The sequence below is a fragment of the Drosophila tropicalis genome, unplaced genomic scaffold (genome assembly GCF_018151085.1).
Source record: "Drosophila tropicalis isolate 14030-0801.00 unplaced genomic scaffold, ASM1815108v1 contig_463, whole genome shotgun sequence".
Taxonomy (NCBI): domain Eukaryota; kingdom Metazoa; phylum Arthropoda; class Insecta; order Diptera; family Drosophilidae; genus Drosophila; species Drosophila tropicalis.
Genome location: NW_027172929.1, coordinates 3720501 through 3744666, shown reverse-complemented (window position 1 = coordinate 3744666; position 24166 = coordinate 3720501). Strand labels below are relative to the sequence as shown.

At 35.6% G+C, this 24166-nt stretch overlaps 1 protein-coding gene across 6 annotated transcripts in view; it reads left to right on the top strand.

Annotated features, from left to right (window-relative positions):
• Window positions 1–3127: 3127 nt before the first annotated feature.
• Window positions 3128–24166, top strand: part of rgn (regeneration) — a 52935-nt gene continuing 31896 nt past the window's right edge. For 2 of the 6 annotated variants that reach the window (XM_068287078.1, XM_068287074.1), the window contains exon 1: window positions 3128–4042. The gene's annotated coding sequence lies outside the window, so the exon portion shown is untranslated. Of the gene's footprint in view, window positions 4043–15139; window positions 15206–24166 lie in introns of all 6 variants that reach the window. The other 4 variants (XM_068287077.1, XM_068287076.1, XM_068287075.1 and 1 more) reach the window with 4 other exon arrangements.

The following is a 24166-nucleotide window of genomic DNA, read 5'->3' as shown; positions in this document are numbered from 1 at the left end:
CCTGTCTCATATGGTAAATGGAATATTTATGACTAATCTCTCTATCGCTTAGGTATTCGTTATGGCCGGCCTATCAAGAGACCAATGGAGAGGGTATCAAATTAAAGAATTGCCACACCAATTACTAAACGCTTTGGATGTATGTATGTACATATGTAAATGCTTCTCTACTTGACCTTGGGAGGCCCGACCCAGCCAACTTGATGGCAACTTTGTATCAGAATCATGTAAATTATACAAAACTAAAACTGATGCTGGCTACTGGCTGTTGGCTTTTGTTGTTTTATAGTGATCTTTCCGCTATTTCTGGAGTTAGAGGAGGTTGGGAACGGGGTGTTAATGGCGGGTTAAACATTTGTGTCTGAGTTTTCTTCTTCTTTGCTTTGTATGTAATATCAAATGTTTATGCAAAATTTGGCGCCACATGTTTGGTTTAATGTGTGCGTGTGTATGTGTGTGTGTGTGTGTTTGAGACGGTCGGTTATGGGCGCCATCCACTCCCACTCAATGCCAACGCCCCTTTTTGGAACCCCAGATGGACGACCACTCGGTCAAATCATTTCTTTTCATTTGTATACATTTTCATTTTGTTGTCATCTTTATTTTTAGTCTCACTATAAAAAAATCTATTTTCATTTCGGATTATTTTGCATTACTTGTTCGCATACTGATTCTGATTCTGATCTGTTTCAATCTAATTTCATAGCATTTATCTTTCCTGATCATGGTAATAACGATAATTCTTATACCCTTTCCCTAATAGAGTCCATTCATTCGAGTCAAGAAATTGTCACAAGTAAAGAGATGAAAGAGTATAAAAAACTACTAAACAATTGAATCTTTTATGTTATTTTTGCTTTTGACTTTTGTTTACTTTAAATGTTTTGTGGTTTCTGGTTGTAGTTTTTCCTCTTCTTCTTCTTCTGTGGTTGTGGAATGTTTCATAAATTGCTAAGCAACTTTGTTGAATTCATAAAGTAAACATTTCGTTTCAGTTATTGCTTATCATTGTTTCATCGTTCCTTCTCACTCTTTCACTCCCTCTCTCTGTCTGTCTGTCTGTCTTTTGAGATTTTTCGATATATGTATGTAGAATAAGTGCAACAGATTAAATAATAAATTGTCCTCCATAACCATTCAAGCACTTCAATGTCTCTGTCAATAAACAGTAAATGGGTCAGGCAACTTGTTTTGGTTGTTGTTGTTGTTGTGGTTACTTTTTCCTTCCTTTTGCCTTTTTGCTGCGACTATGCAACAAGTTGCCAAAGTTCTGAAAGCTTTTTTGTTTTCGTTTCGTTTTCTTGTTTGTTTACTATATCGAAAGTCTGTTTGAGTGGCATAAGCGAGACAGAAAATCAGATATCGGTCTCGTGTTAGTTACAGACTATAATTTAAACTCAATTAAAAGTATTTAAAACCAACTGTTAGTATTAGAAATTATGAACCATTAGTTATTGTCTTAAAGAACAGATCTATCTAGCAATTTGAAATTCAAATAGAGAGGCAGAGAGAGAGAGAGAGAGAGGGAGACAAGGGACAGCCAGCTAGATCATGAGAGGAGAAAGGAACTCATGCGACTTAGCCCAACAAAAGTTTTATTGAACTTGTCTACGTCAATGTTTATAAATAAAACACACGCCCACAATAATTGCATCATTTGTTTAGATTGCAACAATTTTCATTTTGGGCCCCGCTGACTAAGATATTTTACTCTCTGCCAACCGGCGGCACATGCCCACCCGCCCACCTGCCCACCTACCACCTGCCGTAACATTTGCATGTTCTCTATAAACATTTAAGTTCATTTCTTGGCAACATTTTTAGTGTATCAGCAACATATACATACATATCATACATACATATGTATGTATATTCATAAAAAAAAAAAAAAAAACAACAATATTTGTTATTTAAAACATAAATTTAACTTTTCCCCTTTGAGCTCATAAATTACTAGGCCATGCAAAAACTATGTATATAAAAAAAAGCACAACCAAAAGAAATTAAAAAACCAGAGGTCTCAGTTAAGTTAACCAGATTCGAGTGCCGAATTCAAAACACTCTACATAACTGAAAGACTTTAAAGGCAGAGTAAACGCCTTATTTGAAAACGTATGTAATACAATTTTTGTTTAAACTTGTTTCCTAAAAAAAAAAATTAGTTAAAAATTTGGAAAAAACTTAAGATGTTTATTCATATTCTTCATGCTGATCAAGAGTTTATATAATTAAGTTAGAGATGAATTGGGTAGAAATGTTTAGCAAAGTTTTAATTATACCATTTATTGCAAGGGTATAAGGAAACAACAAAAGCAACAACAACAACAACCCGAGTCCATAAATTTTAATGTGTTTATAAATAAGCAACAGCAGGCGAATGAATTTATATATATATATATATATATAAATCACGCAATCAAAAGGCAAAAGAAAAAATATAACGATTTTGGTTTTTCTTCTTTAATTAGCTAAAACTTTAATTTTAAAAAAATCAAGCTCCAAAATGCAAAGAATTTGACTTAGTTCATGTGGCAAAAGCCGACTTGAAGTTACCCTATGTATCCATATGTATCCATATTATATAGTTTTTCATTTTTTGGAAAGATTCATCAAACTATGTGATAATTTTGAAATTAAAGTCAAGTTTAAATTAAAGAATAAGTATATATACTTTCTATAGTCGCAAATGCTTTTTACTTAAACTTAAACTTTAGACATGTTGCCCTACAACAAAATCAACAAGCGAAATCGTAAAGCTTAACACACCAGCAACATGGCAAACAAGCAAGTTGGATTGGGTAAACATGTTGCTGGAACATGGCTTATCTCTCGACTTTTGCTTAGCAACAATATAAATGTTGCTGCAACATGGCTTAATTTGATGCGCAACATTGGGAGAGAAGGGACCATGTTGCTTGCCAATTGATATCAACCAAAATGAATGTTGACAAACATTAATGTAAGGCCGGCTTCGGTCTCCCACGCTGTTGCTGTTGTGTCCGTGTGTGTGTGTGTGTGTGTGTGTGTGTTTGCCATGTTGCTAGCCGTGCTCATGCAGCATCATCATTATCATTCGTTTGCCGGCTGCCGACATTCGGCTTTTTTCGCTACTTTCAAGTTTTGCCGTCGTTCAGTTCAGTCGCAATTTTACACTCCCGCGGTGAGGCCGGTCGCGCGCCATTAAACGAAACTCAAACTCATAGCCGATTCAATTCAAATCAAATCAAAGAAATTTACAAAAAAAATTAAAATCGAGAAAAAATAAATCTATTCAATTAACATTCTAACGAAATCGACCAGCAACCTAGTAAATATTCATCTTTTTTTTTTTTTTTGTTGTTTATTTGTTTTTACTGTAATTGTTGATTGCTGTTGCTGCTGCTGCTGACCAATTTTGTTAACAAAAGTGTTATTTGTTAAAGCCGGTGTGATCACCCGGTAGTATATCGCCCCATAATCGTCACTCTATCACCTGCCAACTATTTATTCTAGCGGCCATCAGTTGTCTCCCTTCCCGCTTCGGAGTGACGGCATCTTCTGGGCCCAAATGCTAATTGGCTTGATTTGGCCAAAATAAATATCAAATTTCCCATATTTGCCAACCGAGACCGAGAATTGTGTGTGCCGTTTGCCGGCCAGACATACAGTCAGTCAGTCAGTCAGTCAGTCAGTCAGTCTAACTTAGCCAACCATTTGGTTTTAGCCGGGCCAATACTGATATAAAAATAAAAACGGAAAAAAAACCTCAAAAAAGAAAAAATAAATATCAACAACGTATTTTTGGCAACAATTTTGTTTCTGTGTGTATATGTATGTGTGTGTTGGCGAGTTTTGATTCTTCTAAGGAACCAACAGCCATCTTCTCCTTTCCCTCATCTCATCTTTTCCCGCCCCTCAGGGGAAGTGCTAAAAACTATCCATAAACTAGAAGAAAGTGCCAGACAGAATAAAATCTTTGCACATTTTGCATTTGCATTGAAAACCAAAAATAAAAACTAAATCTTGAACGAAAAAAACAACACAAAATAATCATAAAAAAAAGGTTAGTGCTCAAATAATCATAAAAATAGTAATAACAAAAATGGAAATCAAATAAAAAACCGGGGACACTAAAAAAAGGGAATTTTTCACAAAAATATATCAAATTTGATTCATTGCTCTGGAATAAATCTTATGACAATTACATCATGCAATTGAATCAACAAATTGAATTCTAAGAAAGACAAAAAAAAAAAAACAACTCTTAAAATAATGAATAACTTTTGTTTGTTCAAGTGTGTGATAAGATAATTAGATAACCAAATCATTTGTTAGCCAAGTGAATCGCAAAATTCGCTAAATTTTCATCTTTTTTTTTTTTTTTAGCAACATTTTTATTTTTACTTTAATCTCTTAAATCCCATTTGCCAAAATTGTACATAAAATTTTGTATAAATATTTTGTTTATATTGTTAACTCTTGCCAAATCTCTCCATTAAATATTTAATTGTTAACAGGTACGATAAAAACTGATCGTGATAAATAAACCTAACAATCAATAAAAGTATTGAAATCTTTAAAAATTTCAACTTTTAACCATGCCAAAGGTTATATACCCTTGCTTATAGATCGAGACGTTAAATGGGGGGACACCCTCTTTCTCACTCTCTCTCTCTCTCTTTTATATGAATGCATTTTTGAATATGTTATATATTTATCTGATCTGTGGGACTTAGAAGGAGCTTTTAAGTTTAAATTTTTCAAAAATTTTTGAAGCTACAAGTTAAATTATTCTTGAGGATAAATATATTTCAACCCTTTTAATCTTACAAAAAAAAAACTCATTATGAAATCTTGAATTCTTTATGATGAAGATTTAGTCTTACGCCCAAAGTTATTAATGTTGCAGAATGTCTTTTGGAATGTCATTAAGTTTTTATTGTGGCTGCAAATGGTGGGATTTTTTGTTGTTGTTGTTTTTTTTGTAGCATAAATTATGCAGAAAAAGTGACCAGTAAAATTTCCAATTAAGTGCCCTGTGACCTGCCCCAATGATGTTCTTCTCTCTTGGCCATGGCCAGAATGAACCACACCCACTTGGCCTTTTTGCAGATTGCTGCCAGTTTTTGTGTGCTAGCCAGTCAATGAATGTTTTTATTGGCCATTGTTAACACAAAACTGAAGATTTATATACTAGATTAGCTCGTCAACTTGGCAACTGGAACAGGAACAGGAACAGGAATAATCTAGAGGGCAGGGGGCATTGGAGAGCATAGGGCAGAAATCCGTTTATTAATGAGCTGTCGCTGAGTCGTTGATGGGGTGGGGAGCTGGAAAAATATGATATAAGAACTCTGGAACGGGAGCTGGAACTTCACTCGACTCCTCGTCCATCTCTGGGTCATCAATTAACCTTAATCTAGGCAATGTCAACTTGAAGTTGAGAGTCGAAGTGAGCAGCAGCAATGACAGGCCGGAAGGTATGAGATGGAGGAAGATGTCGAGGGGTATGTACGTATGTATGGATATGATGAAATCTCATGATGTTGTCCTTGCCTTAGTTTTGTCAATCAAAAGCAATTGTCGCCGTGCGACCGCTCGCCCTCCTGACTGCCTGCTGGTTTTGGGTTGACCATGCAAATGCATTTCATATTCATAATCCGACAGAGCATGAATAAAGCTCAGAGTCGTCACAGGCGCCTTTAAGTTAGGTAGAAAAATCGTTAAAATCGATTTAGAGCAAGTGCCGACGGTGTATCAGACACACACACAGAGGGATGGAGAGAGAGAGAGAGGGGACATCAGCAGGAGACGCTGGAGGGTTTCTCCAAAAAAAATAAAACCGAAACTCAAAATGACCTTCAGCAGAGAGCAAAGATTCAAGACAAATGCACGAAGCGACGTTATTTCATTTTTTTTTTTTTTTGGAGGCTCATAAATAAAAAAGGGAGACGGCTCCTCCTCGCTCCTTCCACCGTTGGTCTCAGGTGCGCATATTTTTAGACATTTAGCAAAACACTAAAAATACATTTCTGCTTTATTCAGCGAAAGCCAAAAAAAAAAAAAACAAGTAAAGAATGCCACGAAAACTGAGTTATACTGCCACGGACACTAGGGGAATATCATAAAAACGAGAAAGAAAAGAAAACCAAAACCAAAACCAAAACTGAAACAAAAATGCCGAAATGCAAAACCAGAGACGACCCACAGATTGCCCAGAGACCCTAACAAAATAGACATTAGCAGAGATATGTATGTAAGGGAGCGCCTAAAGAAGGAGGCGTAAATCGGGATTCATTTGCAGTCCATAAAAGAGTCGATGGTGGAATGCTCTTCACATCATGAAATCATCTATGAATATTAAAATAAAGGTTCAAGCAACTAAAACAACTTATTTCAGAAATGCTTGGATTAAAGTTTCGAAAAAATATCTTAAAGTCAAAAAGTTTCAAAGTTCTCCGAATGTTAGTGACAAAATGTTTTTACGATTCTTTATTTTCTTGGTATGCAGAATCATTTGGAAATGTTTTTAGTTCTAAATAAAGTAACTTTTCTTAGATACCCTGAAATAATTTTCCAATCTGACAATTGGAAAAGTAAAACACAAAACTTGTTAGACTTAAATTTATCATAGTAAATGTTCAAACAGAAGCTCAGTGCATTTTCTTGCACTTTTTAGGGTATTAAAGAAACAGAACAAGATAAAAATGAGGAGAAGAAGAAGAAAAAAATAATAAAACATATAGATACAAAAGAGAACAAATGTATGTAGAAAGAAATAAAGTCACCGTCTCGGCCTCAGAGACAACAATATGATAAACTTCTTTCGGTCGGGAAGAAGATGGAGGAGGTTGTTGTTGTTTTGGTATTTTTGTATGAGAAACATTTGGTGGAGTCGAGCATAAAAATAAAAACTGAAATAAAATGGCATAAAAAATGCAACAGTTTCGCCATCAAGAGCAACAAACAACACATGAACAAGAAGAAGATGATGATGATGATGATACAGAAGATGAAGAAGAAGTACAAGAGGAAGCGGCATCATCATGTTGATGAGGTTGACGAAGAAGCAAACGAAGGTGAAAGAAGGTAACGATGAGAGAAGGACCACTATGTGAATGGCGAGAAAATGGCAAGGGCCTGGAATTTCAGTGCAGTGCAGGAGGATGGCAATTTGCACGAATTCGAAATGAGTCAAGGCCCCAACTACCTAACGACTCTCTCGCCTCCTTAGTCCTTCCTCTCTGAGTGTGTGTGTGTGTGTGTGTGAGTTTTGGGTGGGTGTGTATTAGGCCTTCGTCCAGTATTATTCTTCATTTCGTTTTTTTTTTTTTTTTTCGTACTTTACTAACAAAACACTTGGCATGGTTTTAATGCTCTTTGGCCCAAGGTTAACACGAAATGGCTGAGATAATGATAAGAGGAGGTAGATTGTAGCGGAGGGAGCAGGGGCCAGCGGTCAGAATGGAGAATAGAAATGGAGCAAAACAAATTGTATAGAGGGGTCCGACTAAGAAACGGTTCACCAAACGACCGAGCAGGCCAAACAGACCGCTCTGTGTGTGTGTGTGTGTGTGTGTGATAAAAGCGTAAATAGAAGTGAGGCACGAAACATTTCTTTACCTCTGTTGCCACCTCAACCTTTACCCTCTACTCTTGATCCCCTACCGACTTTCCCTAGCTCCCTTCCACCCACTCTCTGTTGCTCGCCCACGCCGTTCTCTTCTTCATTTACCCTCATCTATTGAAAGTGCGAATGGGCACGCTAAGTCACGCCCCGAACAACGCCCACATCCTGTAGAGGCAAGCAAACCGCAGTTTAAACAAACTGAGCTGACGACCTGCCCTTATGTCATACACCAGCACACACACACACACACCCGTACACACATGGACGTGTTCATGTCCTTTTGGCAAATGTTGTCACCAGGTTCCCCCCTCATCTCCCCCCCACCAAAGTTATCCTGACTCTGTGTGTGTGTGTGTGCAAATGAATTTAAAGTTTGCTTCGCATACATTTTTCATATGCCCGGGCAAAAATTGTTATGGTTTTTTTTTGCTTCTTCCTCGTACATAACCTTCTCGTGATAGCCCTCATGCCCCAACCTTCCCCCGACCTCGTCCCTTGCTCCACCATGCATATGTGTTGCCTGTGTAGCAAGTGCAACTCATTTTCTATTAAGTGGGTGAGTGGGTTGGCTTCTAGTTAGCCACACGAGACATGATTATTAATTTGCAATTTCTGCTAATTGCTTCAAGAGGGTTATGTACCACCTCCCTGGACAAAACCCCCACCACCCTCTGGTCTCATATGTTCATGTTCATGTTATGGCTGGCTAAAAACAATGCTGAAACTGTGAAATATTTTCCTAGTACTTGTTAGTTACTGAGCTAATTGTACGCTACATTCTGCTGCTGTTAAATAGATAAGCTTAGATTAGATTAGTCGGTCAACAAATGTGGAACGAGATGTTGCTGCTTGCGTGGTATTTGCTGAGGAGGTGCCTAGGCAGGGGGTGGGGCGGGGCGGTTGCGGCAGCTGGTAACAACATAATCTTAAACAACATGCATAATTGATAGAAGCAAAACGCAAAAAAACATCTTGAAATTGAAATTTTCTCTCCCTTTACCCCCTCACAAGAAGGTTTTTGAAGTTATTATATCTATTAGACTAAATCGACGTTTATTTAATATCAATTTATGCCTTTTGAATGTACCTAAATACATATATGTATATCAATAAAAATCTTAATAGTTGATTGAGTCTTAATTGGTTTCATTTCACGTTCTGACATCTAATGATGCATTTGTTAATTGATATGAATTGAAATTATATTTTTGTTTAATATTGACTTTTCATTATGGCCACGTTTGCATGTATTAATCATCATCATTTGAATAACAATTTCAACGACTATTTTTGCAATGATTCGCAATTGAAATAATTTATAATGAATTTTAATAAAAAAAAAACAAATAACACATTTCGCTCAAAATAATCAATAAGACAAAATGACGAAATATTGTGCCCATCAGAATCAATTGAGTACACACACACACTCACACACACACACACATATAGAAAACATTCTGTCATTAAGATCGGCAATGAGCTGATTCAGGCGCCAATTCATTGGGGCGATGCATTACAAATTGTTGACATTAGCTGAGAAATTATACCCAGACGTCGTCGACAGACCTCCGATTCAGAATCTGATTTAGATGGTGAATGACAGACAAGGGGCGCCAGAGACACCAAGGGAGAGAGAGAGTGGGATGCTAACGATATATATTTGTTTGATTTGGATTATTTGTTGTTTTATTTTTATTTGCCCGTCAAATGCGTTTTAATCTAATCGATTTGCTAGTCATTTAATGCCGATGCCAATGTCGATGATGCCCATGAGATTAGGTTAAGTTTAAGTTGTTTTAGATGCGACCTACAACCTACTCAATTTCTCTAAACGTCCTTGACCTTTTTCTATTTCTCCACACCCTACTGCCCTCTCTCTCTCTATTTTTTTCCCTTGTTTTACTCATAGACATGTAAAACAACAGGAACAGGAGATGAAGGCTTGTGCAAAAAGTTAACTCTTTACTCTTCTATTTTGTTTATCAAGCATACGCCCCTTCTGCCCACCCCATACAAAAACTTTCATCTTTGTCGTATATATAAATTTCCTTTTGATGCTAATTAAGTTAAACTTTTTATCGATTTCCTAGTTAAATATTTAGTTTTACTTGGCCATCAAAATGATAAAGATGGGAAAATCGAAATTCATCAATTGACACAAAAGACAGAGTCAGTTAGGCAGTTAGTCAGTCAGTCAGTCAGTCAGTCAGTGTCAAGCTGACAATTTACTAGGCAATTTTGAAATAAACAACAAAAAAAAACTTTTCTAATTAATCAACCGCAAAACAAGCGACTGTGGCAAAGAGATCCTGGTTTTTGGGATTTTTCTTTTGCCATTTTCAATCGAAACACAGTGAAAATGCGAAATTGTGGAAATGCTTCTCTTTTTTTTTTTTTCTTTGCGGTTTTTTGGTCTTAATTATATCGCAGTTTCAGAAGAGTTTTTCACCACATGCCAGGGGAATTAGCCAGACAGCCAGACCATAAAGTGAGAAGTTTCATGTGGGTTTTGGGCTCATTTTTTTCTCTAGTGGTTTCTGTGTAACCAACACAGACCAGAATATATGTAGATAACCTTTCGAAAATTCTTTGGCTTGATGTACAAATTTCTTGGCCATAACTATAAACCATAATGGGATAGTAAATTGGTTTCGATTTAGTTGGAAATTTCAGTTACACTTGACATTTTTCCAAAGGGTATTTGCGGATCGTTGTACCAACTTCATTTCAAGAATCTGTAAAGCAGACATTTGACATTTTTTCCCCATTTTTTTTCTTTCTTTCGTACGCAAGTTCATTAAACTGAAGTGTCACTTGGGGAATTTTCGATTGATGGTGTTGTTGTTGTTGTTGCAAAGTTTAAAAACCGAAGCAGAATATGTTGTAATAATAACAAATAGGTAAAGAATGAATTGTCAAAAGTACAAAACAAAAAAGGGGGAAAAACAAGAACAAATCATAAAAGAAAACACAAAAATGTGCTTAAGCTGGGCTTAGCTAAATTGACAACCAATACCAACACTGCAAGAAGAAACGGGGCAAGTTTAATTGCTCCGCTAAGTTGAAGAAGAAGCAACCCATATAAATCACAGATTTATGCCATTCACATACAAAATTGAACAATTGGAAAGAACTTTCGGAAAGGAAATATCTTTGTTTATGACTTTTGAATACATAAGTCACGAGAGATATATATGTATGTATGTATGTATATACATACATATATCCACATTATAATTGCACAAGCATGCAAAAATTTCGAGAGAAAACAATAAACTGAAACCATATAAAATATGTTTTTGTTGCCCCGTTTTATTTTTATTTTTTGCCTTTTTTTGGGTGCGTGTTAAGAACATACAACAAAAAAATAAATAATGGAGTAAATAAAGGGAGAGAGAGAGATAGAGAGACATCGGGAGGAAGAGTAACACGTTAAAGAGTTGAATGCCAAATAAGTTGAACCAAAAACTTGAATCTAATCAAGTCACAACAACCCCAAAAATAAAGAAAGAGAGAGAAAAAAAAAAAAACTAAATAAATAAAACTTTAAAGTTTATGCGCTTGGAATGCGAAATTCAAGATCATGTTGACAAAGACAACACCATCAAACAAGAAAAGAACAGAATGAAAAATAACCGAAAATGAACTATAACAAAGTGAACGAATTGGTAAGAGGGCAGGCAAACCAGTATCCAGTAAGCAGAAATTTTTTTGCTTTATAGGCTTTCATGTTTATGGTTTCACTTCATCACTCTAACCACTGATGCCCTAGCCCAAAACGAGGGTACATACATTCGTTTAAAGGCTTCTTTAACTCTTCCATGTCAATGCAACCAGCAACCATCATATCAAATATTTCCCTACTTATCAGTTTAGTTATGATCTTTAAGCTTTAACATCGTACCTAATTTAGCCAAAGTGCAAGAGATACAAGCAAAATGCACTGAAATCTTTTTGTCATCTTTCTATATTATTATGCTATAACTATTAGTTGGAGAAGGGTTAGGAGGGGTTAAAAAGGGTCTGAAAATCAATTTGAATGAACCAATTATTTATATGTGCCTGATTGTGTTTGATGTGTTTAATAAGTTTATTTAATGGTAATCTGTATAGTAATAGCCAACAAATTAGATTAGACATTTTGTTTAAAAATATGTGGGAAACTTTTTGTAGTAAGAAATGATCATTAAACTAAACTAATTCGAGCATTAATCATCACTTAATTTAATTCATTCAAACTATTCATTAAGCCATTCTTTGCATCTATTTGGGTGTGTCTAAGAAAAGGCAATTAGCTAGAGTATCGAATCTTCTTCAGGGTCTAAAAATTTACTTAGTTGACCCTTTTAGGCATAAATTCCCTTTGAGTTTGGTCAATTGCTCATATGAATTAGATCACATTGAGAGATTCAAAAACAAGAATTATAAAATAAAAAAACAACCCAACAGAATGCCAAACATGTTCAATTTTATGAGGTGACAAACTGTTTCTCATCGTTTGTGTTGCTGCGTGTGTTTTTTGTTTTTTTTAATTAGCCATAAAACAAAAAGCGGCGACAATGACAAAGACGACAACGGCCCAAAAAGACACAATAAACCAAATTTAAGCGAAATTAATCAAACTCAAAGTTAAAGCTGGTGATGAAATGAGTTCAGTTCAGAGTTCTTTTTCGCACTTCGCTTGAATTAATGATGTAATACATTACATCAAGCTGGCGAGGAACAACGAATCTAAACGGAAAGTAGTAAAGACATAAGACAAGGAGGTTAGGCGTTGAAGGAGGGGCGTTGTGTGTAAGTGATGACTTAATAAATTGTCAGCCCATGCTAAATAAAATGATGGCTAAAATACAATTCAGCCATGTTGTCTTACATCCGTCATTTTATCTTATCTTCAATTATAAAAAATACATACTTACATATGTATGTACATGTGTCCTAAGCTTTGGTCAACACGAGTTTGGAAACTTCTCATATAAATAGCTGTTCATTTCCCATAAACTGCATTAAATTCGTTTCAAAATTCATTAAGGTGCCAACGTTTTTAGTGATGAGCTGTAATAATATGTGAAAAATTGTCTTAAATACTTATTGCAAGTATTTATAAATATTTAAAAGCTATCACCAGTCCACAACTATCAAGATAATTATTCTTCATTTTTAGCTTTTCTTTTGAATAGTTTGTAAAAAAGGAATAAAGGAAGTAACGAAAATTGGCAAATATTTTAAAAGTTAATTGACATCACACAATAAAATTTGTTGAGCATTTTTTGGAGTTTCATTCAAACAAACAGTCAACCAAATCTTGTCTCTCTCTCTCTCTCTCTCTGGCATATGAAATTAATGTGCATTTAATATGTTTTCAATTTCAATGAGAATACCAAAAAAAAAAGTATGCGACCAAAATTTCCGGCCTAAATTGGCGCCGTTCACATAAATCTTTTTCCAGTTGGCTGATATGTATCTTTCGTTCTGTCAATACCCTGCAAATTGAAGCTTTGCAATACGATTTGATGGAAAATCTTTTGGAATTGCATAAACTAATTAATGTTAACTAACTAATTAATGTTACTTAGTTAATGTTACAATGTCCAGAGTTTAAGCTTAAGCTTTGCCAAACCAAATCTATGTATTTTCAGTTTGAAGTCAAGGGTATATAAATTGCGGTGTGTGGCTTATGGGATATTTGTACATAAAATTTATGCAAATTTCATACGCATTTTGACATTTCTCATTTCCTATGGTTTTTTTCTTCTTCTTTCTTTCTGTTGTACTGGTTTGGTCCTGTGTGTTTGATAATACGGACAGAAATTGGTATTTATTTTTGCGGTTGAAATTCATAAATATATTTTCAATTAGCTTTATGGTCAAATGATTTGCTGTGTAATTTTGTTTTTTTTTTTTTTTTGGGCCCAGTTAATTGAATGGAAAATGAAAATGGCAAAGGTTAGGCACACACACACACACACACACAGAGTGTGGGTTAAAGGGACAGGAGAGAGGGTAAAAGAAATGTAAGAGAATGGAAGCAAAAGAGAGCAATAGAAGTGAATGTATGTATGTAAGAGAAAAAGAAGGTCAAATCAAATGCCAGTGGCAACATTGGCATTTTTAATGCAATTTTCCAAGTTCTTATCCACATTGTTGCCCCGCAACTCCTCCAACACCATATGCTGGGTGCTCCTTCTCTAGTGTCTGAGCATCCGAACAACACACGAAAGAAAGAAAAAAAGATTCTCTCAAGAAAAACAGCAGCAGGAAAAATGTGCAAAATCTTGCAACGAACATACAAAACAAGTGAAAAATGTGCAACAAAAAAGAAAAGGAAATTCCTGTCAAACCCCTCATCCCATTCCACTATCGCCAAAACTCGCGCTCTCTCTCTCTTTCTCTGTCTCTTGCTTTCCCCAACTCTTTTTCCCACCACTTTCATCTTGAGTGTGTGTAGTTTTATTTGGTTATTCTTCTCTCGTTTTTTTTCTGTTAGTTTTTATTTCGCTTTGTAGTGCAGCTGCTTTCAGTTTGTTGTTGGTTGGGTTCTTCTTCCTAGTTTTCTAGAGTTTTCCCTTTCCTTTTCCGCTCCCTGCTATTTGTTTAGCTGCTGTTCAGCTAATCCAGTGCGAGAATTTGCAACACTCTAACCGAAAAATAATACATATATAGAAATATAAAAAACGACCAGCAGCAGCAGCAACAACACAGAGACAAAAACGAAACTCATTTGTTGCAGTTGTCAACTGAGGGAACTAGCGGGGAAGAATTGAGGTATATATACATATGTATGAATGATAGAGAAAGATAAACAGAGAAAGAGAGAGAGGGGGGTAGAGAACACAAAAGCTTTCTTATGATTAGCTTCATTTGCATTTTTGTGTTACTCTAAAAACAAAGTGCTAAAGAAGCCCATTCAGTATCAATCTTTAATTGCAACGTAGACTATGAGATACCCTAGAAAAGGGTAATATCATAACATTATTAAAAATTTCATTCTTTAATAGGGTACAAGCACTTAACATAACATGCCAAGTTAGTTTATTTGTTCTATCACTATCAATCAATTGAGCAATTTGTATATAGACACAGAACACTGATCAGAACAAACGATGACCTCAATAACCCAGAATACCCAAAAAATTGTGAACGTTGAAAGGTTATCAAATTTTGAACTTGTAGCATTGATGATGATTATTTTTTTTTTTTCTCTGTTTCGTTCTGAACGTGTCATATTAAAATTTACGCTAATTCCGGAACGTTTAGTTATAATACCAAGCCAAAATATTGCTGACATCAAGATTTTACCTCGATATGGGAATTTGTAAAGAAATTGATGCAAAACATTCTTATCTAATAAGCAATTAAATGAATCACTCAAACCTTATTAATCGGTTTAAAAGGCAAAACCAACTAAATAGTTTAATCGCACATTGAAGGATACCAAACGAAAAAAAAGGAAACTAATCCATTTTCTGGTATTTATTGTAAGCAATTCTAAAGCATATCTAATCAATTCTTCTTTTCATTTTCTAGGTAAACTTTGATAAGCATTTGGCCATAAACTAATCCTCTTACGAGCTAGTACAAAAAATTATCGAGGTAAGAAATGCTCCCCCCCCACCAGAGAGAGAAAAAATATTACCAACATTTGTTGTTTGCTGATTTTTATAAATCTCTTCCACTCTCTATGTGTGTGTGTGTGTGTGTGTGTTTTAAGTATGTTTGAGTGTGTGTTTTTCTTGTTTCCTCTTGCTAGTGCATTTTTTGTTTGTTTCTGCATTCAGCTTGAATTTTATATCGTCCAACAGTGCGTATGTGCAATGCATGTAATATACAAGTGTTTGCATACATATAACGCATACGCCTCATGCAACACGCTTAGTTAAGCAAAACAAAATGTTAGAGAAATACAAATCCAACAAACCAACATTCACTACATAAAAACCAACAAATAAATAAAAACACACAACATAAAAATTAGGAGAAATAAGAAAAAAAAAAAACAAATAACCACAAAATGCAAACACTTAGCATAAAAATTTTTGCCAATTTAACGATGGCATGTGCATGATAAATACAATTTGAAACGGATAAGCCAATGAGAAGGTGGTGGATGGCGGATGGAGGAGAGAGAGCGAGGTGTTACCGATGGTTTTGATCATTATGATGATGGTGGGTTATGTGGGGAGGTGGTGCTAGCCGGCGCGGCGGTTGCATTGCATTGCCACACTCCAACACTTGACCATAATCAGTCAATCAGCCGGCAAAATGGGCACATGTTGGCTTCAGTTAATGAAGTTGTTTGCCGTTTTGTTTTTCTATTTGATTTTCTTTTTCGTTGCTGTTGTTGTTGCTGTTATTTGTTGATTTTTGTCGGCATCGTTTGGCAGCCCACGCATATTAATTTGTTAGTGCTGTTGTTGTTGTTGTTGTAAACTGTTGCCACTTGTACAAGTTGCAAATGCAATTGACGCACGCACGCATTCACGCACGCTTTGACTCGCTCACTCATTCACTTGGGGGATACTCATGATGTACTCAATAGTTCCCCAATAGTTCCTCCCCCCCAACCCCACAACCGAAATGCACATTGGTCAAAGCCAATTAGGCTTATCGCTCAGTGAAACACATATTGACAGGGGGTAGAGAGGGAAAGTAAAAGACCAGGAGGAGGTAGAGACACTAGCCACATGTCTTGTTTATCTTTGCATAGCTAAGCGTAGACACTTTGGGGGCATTTCGCCAAAATATGTTGGCGAAAACATTCACAGGCACACTTCCATGTGATTAAAACGACTTGTATATACTCTTCTTTCCCGTCAGTTCAATTTCACCAGCTTGATAATGACATCATATCAATCATTTTAATGCTATAAGTATTGTGGGAAAGTGCACACAGTCAATTAAAAGACGTGTGGGCTCAGGAAAGTGCGCTAAGTGCGCTTAATTAAACAATCTGCTCTCACTTTATATAGTCGGTCGGAGATGTCAGTCAGTGGTCAGTGGTTAGTGAAATGCATTCGCATGTTGCTAACCAAAAACTCTGTAGTGACTTTTATTGGTCATTTCGTTAAAGTTTTTAACGTAAAAAGGAAAGAAAAAGGGAGAAGGGGCATCTACATGTGTTATCTAGTGCATCTATCAAGATGTTAACTAAAGCAAACAACCATTTATATTCATATTCGTATATTCACAGTCATAGACATTTATAGAGGTCTGCCAGTTGACCCAGTTATAAAATGCCAAGTGCGTAGACATAACGTGCATATGCATCATGTATGTAGGTGCTGCCTGACCCCTTACTCACTTCATAGATAGAGGGCCGACAACGAGTCGAATGAGGATGAGGAGGTCAACAATGGGGGAAAAGCCACTCAATTTGTAAAACAACAACAACAACAGCAACAAAAAATACTGCAAGTCGCCAATGAACAAAAACAACAACAACAAAAAGCGAGGGGTAAAAAATTGTTGAAATGTTTGCCAACTTAAGAGGTGCCAAAGCTACTGGCCAAAAGAGCCAAAGGACAACCAAACAACAACAGGATGGAGAATGAATTCAGTGTTTGGAATGGAAAGGATATGCTTGTTAGCACTGGAAGTGGCACCACTTTAGCTCGGGCATTAAAACAACACAAAAAGCGAAATACAATAGAGATGATGGAGCCAGAGCGTACAAGGAACAGATAATAAAAGATAGAAAGAAAGAAAGAAAGAACAAAAAAATGGGATTAAAAAGAGGATATAGCAGAGAGGACACAGAGGTACCGAAAGGGACCCTAAAACAGTGAAAAGGGAGCAATTGTTGCCATTCTAATTAAACGTTTTAAATATGTTGCTCTTCTATTTCTTTCTCGCCTCAATTTTTATCTCTCTTTCTCTCTCTCTATGCTATTGTTGCTGTTGTTTTGCTCTGTTTTCTGCTTGGCTAAATTAGGTCATGCTTATTCAAATCGCAGTTTATAATAAAGTCAAAGAGAAAGAGTTAGCCTAGGTAGGTAAGCTATATAGAAGGCAAAATCCCCAAGTAGAGAGAACCTTTAGCCCTTTGGCCACTTAATTGACTTGGCTTTTGTTATTGCTGTTGTTGTTGCTTCTGTTGTGCATTTTCACCTGCCGCATTGCAATTAGTTGGACTTACTAAAAACCAAGTAGAATGTGAAATCTCTGCAATAAGTTGCTTTACTTTTGTATAATTTGTAGGTCAAGGCATTTTGCCTTAACTTAAATATAATTAGCCATTTGAAATGGAAATGGAATTGAAGTTACAAAAAAGGACACAAAGATTAAGAGAAGAATCCTTTAGTTTTTACATTCAAAGATATTCAGGAATCTGATAAATATCAATGATGGCTTTATATTTAGTCTTAACTCACTAAGAACTATCTAAATCGGTATTAGAACTTTATATATTTTGCTTGTAAGTATTCAATGTAAGTCTCATACCTTCAACAGATTTCAATATGCTGATGGAGCACAGATCAAGATTGTTTTTTTTTTTGTTTTTTCTTTCATGTGTAGCATAGATGACATATCAATTTTTCATGCTCACTTGCCTGGCTGCTTCTCAGTTCCGTTTCAATCTCCTCCTTCTTCTGCTACTGCTGTCCAACCAACTTCTCCAACTTTCCCAGCAGCAAAAAAAAAAAAAAAAGAGGAAGAAAAAGTTGAAGCGTGCAAAATGTCTCTTCTTTGCCTGTCGTTTTGTTGTCGACATTTTGGCAATTTGATTAAGTCCAATTTAGGTGACGCCCCACAGCCTCAAACGTCATGAGGGTGGTGTGAAGGCGGAAGGAGGCAGACAGAGACAGAGAGAATCGCTTTATTTGCTCTGAACTTTGCAGTTAAATAACTTTTCTCATACATATATGTATGCGAGTGCCTGTGTATGAGTAAGGTGGGTGGGTTTAGGTTTCGGAAAATTGTGATTCCATTAGGAAAAATGCCATAAACAAATCGACTTTCCGATGCCCATTGGCCCCTAGAATTAAAAAAAGGAGATCATTATCTAAGATTTTATTATTCTTACTCTCAACACATTTAATGGGTGTGGCAATTTGAAATATATAGTATATGTATTTTATCCACATGACATTGTTATGCCCAAATCCCCGCCATGAAGAGTTTAGGGTATCAAAAAAGTTGGCACAACTCAATTGTCATTTAGATTCCGGTCTAGTCTTCCAACTACAACCAACTTTCAATTCTACAGAATAAGTGTTTATGTGTGTGTGAGTATGAAAAACAAAAAGATAGAAAGAGAGAGAGAGAGAGAGTGAGAGGAAAAGCTAAAAGGGACACTGAATTTGCATAGCAAATATAATTATTTTAATACATTCCTATGACCCTCAGCCCCTTATCTTACATACGCTTTACATATGTATGTACATATGTCAATATTCTCTATCTAACCGTCTGTCTATAGACCAAAGCCATATCATTCATATATAATAGGAATGCATTTTCCTTATAGATTTTCATATCAATTTTCTTTGATTTTCCACTTGGCTCAATTAAAATGTCATGAATATTTGAATATTTGCAACTGTTTTATATTTATGTTCGTAGATCAATATTGTCCATGTGATTATGGCAAATTCCAACTATTGTTTCAATTGAGGATTAGCCGGAGGACTAACAGGACTCAACAGGCCACATACACGCATGCACACAGCTACAATATACCCACACACACACACACACATTCGATTCACATCAAACTAATCAGTTGTTTCAATATTTGCCCCCCAGGATGGGAGGGAATGAATGTGTTGAAGTGAAACAGGGCCACAATGGAAAGGGGTTTACAGCGGGGAAGTGGGGGAGGCGTGGCATGGCGAGTGCAGAAGGAAATGCAAGGACAAAAGTCATCACAAATGATTGGACTTGACTGTCGACAGCAGGAAACGGATGCTGCTGGACCAGAGTCAGGCGAAAAGTGTGTTCATATCTCTCACTGCGCTTCTATCTCTCCATCTGTCTCTTCCTCTCTCGCACTCTCTCGTTGGTTTTCTCGATTAGAGACTAAAGCCACTAGGCTAATTGATTTTCTTTCTTTTCCTAGGCCCCAAACTAGCCTCTCTGCTATCTTTCACCCTTAGAGAAGCTACAAACCCCGTTCAAAAGTTGAAGGTTTTCTTTTTTTATTTCGGTTTTTTTCTCCCCCTCTCTCTCTCTCTCACTCTCTCTGGGCACTTATTTTTCTTCCTTCTTTTGTTTTGTTTGTTGATTTAAATGCGTTTGCATAAAGTGCGGCTAATTAAAACTTATGATGAGTCTACACACTTTCCACCCAGCTCTCAGCACCCACGCCCTATTCTACCCTCATTCGTCACGGATAAAATTAACACCAAAAAAAGGAAAAATAAGAGAGAAAAAAAACCAAATCATTTATCAAAGCGTGGAGCCGGAAAAAATGTTGTGAAAAGCATACAAAACCAAAAAAGACATTGACTTGTTTTAACCATGATGAGGTTTAATATACCCTAACCATGGAAACTAAACTTAGTGAGGGCAACGAATTCACTTTGTCTAACATTTTGTACTTATTTTATTCCATTTCCATTTCTGGGCTCTTCACCATAGTAAAGATACCTTTATTAGCTAAGGTATTAAAAGAAGACCAACTTCATTTTCGAAAGCACAAAACTTATTGAATTTTCATGAACTTTTCCAAGAGGCAGACGGAGAGGCGGCAAGGAATACGAACTGCCGGTGGGTTGAAAGCCAAGGCAAATACACAAGAATTTCCTGTGAATTGTAGAAGTGAGGATAATGCAAAATTTAAGCACCAGGCAAATGGCTAATGAAAGGACTCGATTTGAAATTAAAAAAACAAGAACAACAGGAGGCAAAAATTTCACTTATCCATGACATTTTGCAAATGGAAGGCCACTCGAGAAAAGAAAAAGTAATGAGCTAAAGAGCAAATCAAAAGATAGAGCAACAAAATGTAATTATCATAAGAATATGGCTTTATCTTCTGCATCAGTTGAAAAAAAAAAAGTAAAAGGATTTCCATATAAATCTTAAGTTGAATAAGCAATATGTTAAACAATTTCATGACCGTCTGCTTTGCCTAATACCATTTGAATATAATTATAATTGCATTACATTTGTCATTTGTTTATAATCCCAAACGATTACCTTTTGCCTAATCCAAGAAACATCAAAACACAAAAACAAAAAAAGAACTGAAAAACAAAATAAATTAAATATATATACATATATAGACGAATGTATATATGCATACATATGTATATAATGTTAATGTCCTCTTCACGGAACACAGGACATGGGACACAAAAACGAGCAGCAAATAAAGAAAAAGCCAAGCCAAAAACTCTCTGGGCTGTTAATGTTTAAGCATTAAAAAGAAACCCAAAAGGCAAATTCATAAATTGGTAGACTGAGCAAAATGAAAGAAAAGAAGAAAAAAAATAAAATAAAATGGCGAAACATAAGTAAAGCCTAAAGCCAATTCGATCCCTTAATACCCTTTTAAAAAAACGAACCTGAAGGAAAAACTCACCTTCTTTTACTCTCTCTCTGTGAGTGTGTTTCTCTTTCAAGATCATTTGACTTCTTTATTATTTGCTAAAAATATATTTACTATTGTTTCTTCTAGCCATTTTCTGAAGAACTTGCCTTTAACAGGGTATAGAAACTTGTAGGCAGACGTGACTGGGTCGCCCCTTTTTTTACTTTTTCTTGCCTTTTTTTTTTTTTTTTTTGCTGTCGGTTTTTGGAGAGGTCCATGGTCCATGGTTCAGTAGCCAATTCGCCATAAAGCATAATCAACTCAACTGGGCTAAGAGCGAGAACGAGACAAAGCGAGAGGGCTTAAAGTAAACAGCTCACTGGATCTGAATCTGGAGCAATGTGTACGAGAAGAAGCCATTGCTACTGGGGCGAGTCTGCCTTTTAGTAAAATATTTAAATCTGTTTGGTCTCTGTTCTGTTCTGTTCTGTTCTGTTTAAGAGCAAACATTTGCCATAAATAAATCGGCTAGTGAATTTTCCGGCCTGCCACCAACTGATTTTCCTGCCAAATACCAGCCTACCTCCTCCCCCCTCTCTTCCACTCTTTATCTTCTGTGTGTGCAATGCGTAAGACCAAAAATAAACGGCAAACGGCATAAATATCTAAAACTTACGACTCTGAACATAAAAATCAATTCTAATTGTGCGGCGCCTCGCAGCAGTAGCAGTCTCGCTCATATCCCCTCTCCACCCCCTTTTCCTATATATGCGCAACATTCATTATGGCATCTCTCTGACGTCGACATTGTCGGCTTTTTTTGTTTATTTGCATTTCCTGCCCAAGACCAACTAGAAAAACGGAAGTCTCCATGTCCGTCCATCACTAGACAGCCTACAGAGTGTGAAGGCGTGTGGATTTGAAGAGTGGGACTGGAAATGATCCACCATAAAATCAGATGCCATAGGCCATAAGAGTTCTTTTATTTTATGATGGTTAGCATTAACCTATCCCCAACCAACCAACTAACCTATTGACCCTGGCCATGAACATAGAGAAGCAGCCTAAAGCCTTTTACCCCGTCAAATGAGCTAGACTTTCATTTTTGGCTTGATTGAAATTGCTTATTAATAAATACAAATACAATGTTGGCAAATTGTTTATAGAACTTTTGCATAATAAATGACGAAAAAATAAAAAAGATGCTTATAGAATATTATAAAAATGGCTTTTAATTAATGCTCGTGGCGACAATAAACCCACATTTGCCACATCTCCTCCTGTCCCCGCCCCCAGCCCATCATTGGTTTTTCTGTATTTGATTATTTCAAATGAAATAAAAATGGTTTTTGTGGCATGGACCCTGAATTAACAGGGAGGGTTCAGCCAATCATTGCGCCAATTTCAATTATTTGATAAACTGAAAAACAGTTTCAATATAAAGATTTCATCTAAGTTTTTTCTTTCAAAAATTCGAAAATATATTGAAAATTAAGAAGAAAAAAATCATTACAACTCTTGGCGTCTCGAATTTCCTTAACATTTGATTTCCCCTCGGCCCTGATGTCAATGATTTTTGGTCTATTATTTCGACAATTTCGTCATCATCTATTTTCATCATTATTGTGAATTTTGCAACATTTTTCTATTTTGTATTTTTGTTGTTTGGTTATAAATGTTTTCGAAACACAAACAACAAACCAAAACACTTTTGTGCAACAATTTTTCAATTTCTTGGCAAGCCTCTAAGAAAAATGACTGAACACATGAAACAAACCGCACAATAACTAAAAAAATTAACTAGAACTACATATATATACATATATCTATAGGTACTATACGTATATTTACTATATATAGAGCACCTAATATCCGATAAGACCTCAAGAATTTTCATCAGATCAACTTGGATGAGTTAATTGGTTCACACTCAAAAGTCTTTGCCTAGTTTATTTTGTTTTTTTCTTCTTCTTTTTTTTCATTTCGTTTAGAGTCAAAACAGATTTGCCTTACGAAATAAAAAAGCGTGCCAATTTTCTTGGCAATTTTCCTGTCTTTATTTTTAACACACAAACACACGAAAATTAGTCATCTTCGGTCGCACATTGTGGGACGAAAAAGAAACAATTTTCCATTTTCATTTAATTGATGCTATCATCCATACCCTTTAAAATAATGCTGGTTCAATAGTCTGCCTAGACAATAAGTAAAAGATGTTGAAATTGAAAATTAAAATTAAATTTATTTGTATTCGTTAAGATAGCCCACAATCCATTCAACAAGTCCCTAAACTTTATTTACTTGGCTAAGGTAAGTATAAACTGTCAAGTGTATAGAAATTTCGGTTTGAATTCTATTAAACTGGCGCTCTAAATGTTTAAGTTTCATTTCCTAATGAAAAGCCAAAGAGGAAAATAGAAAAAGCAAAGGGCAAACACTTGTTGAATCAAAAATTCATTTAGTTTTTGTTTTACTCTTTTTCTTTTTTTTTTTTTTCATTTACTTTGATTATTAATTGTTGCTGTTTTTCTTTCGTTTAAAATAGTTTTGAAAAATGTTTAAACATTTGAACTGTTTATACACTTTTCATTTGAATTTTTAGTGCTTTTCTTAGATATACATTATATATATGTATACATCTAGATATATTTGAAATGAATGTTTTGCAGATTCATTAGGGATTTGAAATGTGTTTTGTGTCCACATGATGATTTATTATACATAAATTTTGCAGTTGGACAATTTTCATTATCAACAAAAGCCAAATGTAGGTTAAACATTTCACTCACTCTGCACATCTGTCTCCCTCACTCTTACTCTCTCTTTATTTATATGTATGTATGTATGTCTATACTATATAGTCGTGTGAAATTTATGTTATCTGGCCATATGCGTTGACACTTTGAATGAGCTAATTGAAAGACTGGCAGACGACAGCGATGATTGCCATTGAAATTGTTAAACTTGATTTGATATGCATGTATGTATTTTGGTAAATTGTTGCTATTATCCATTGAAATCCATATCGATTGTTCAATAAAATCCATTCAATTTAACCATTAAAATTCATAATTGGCAAT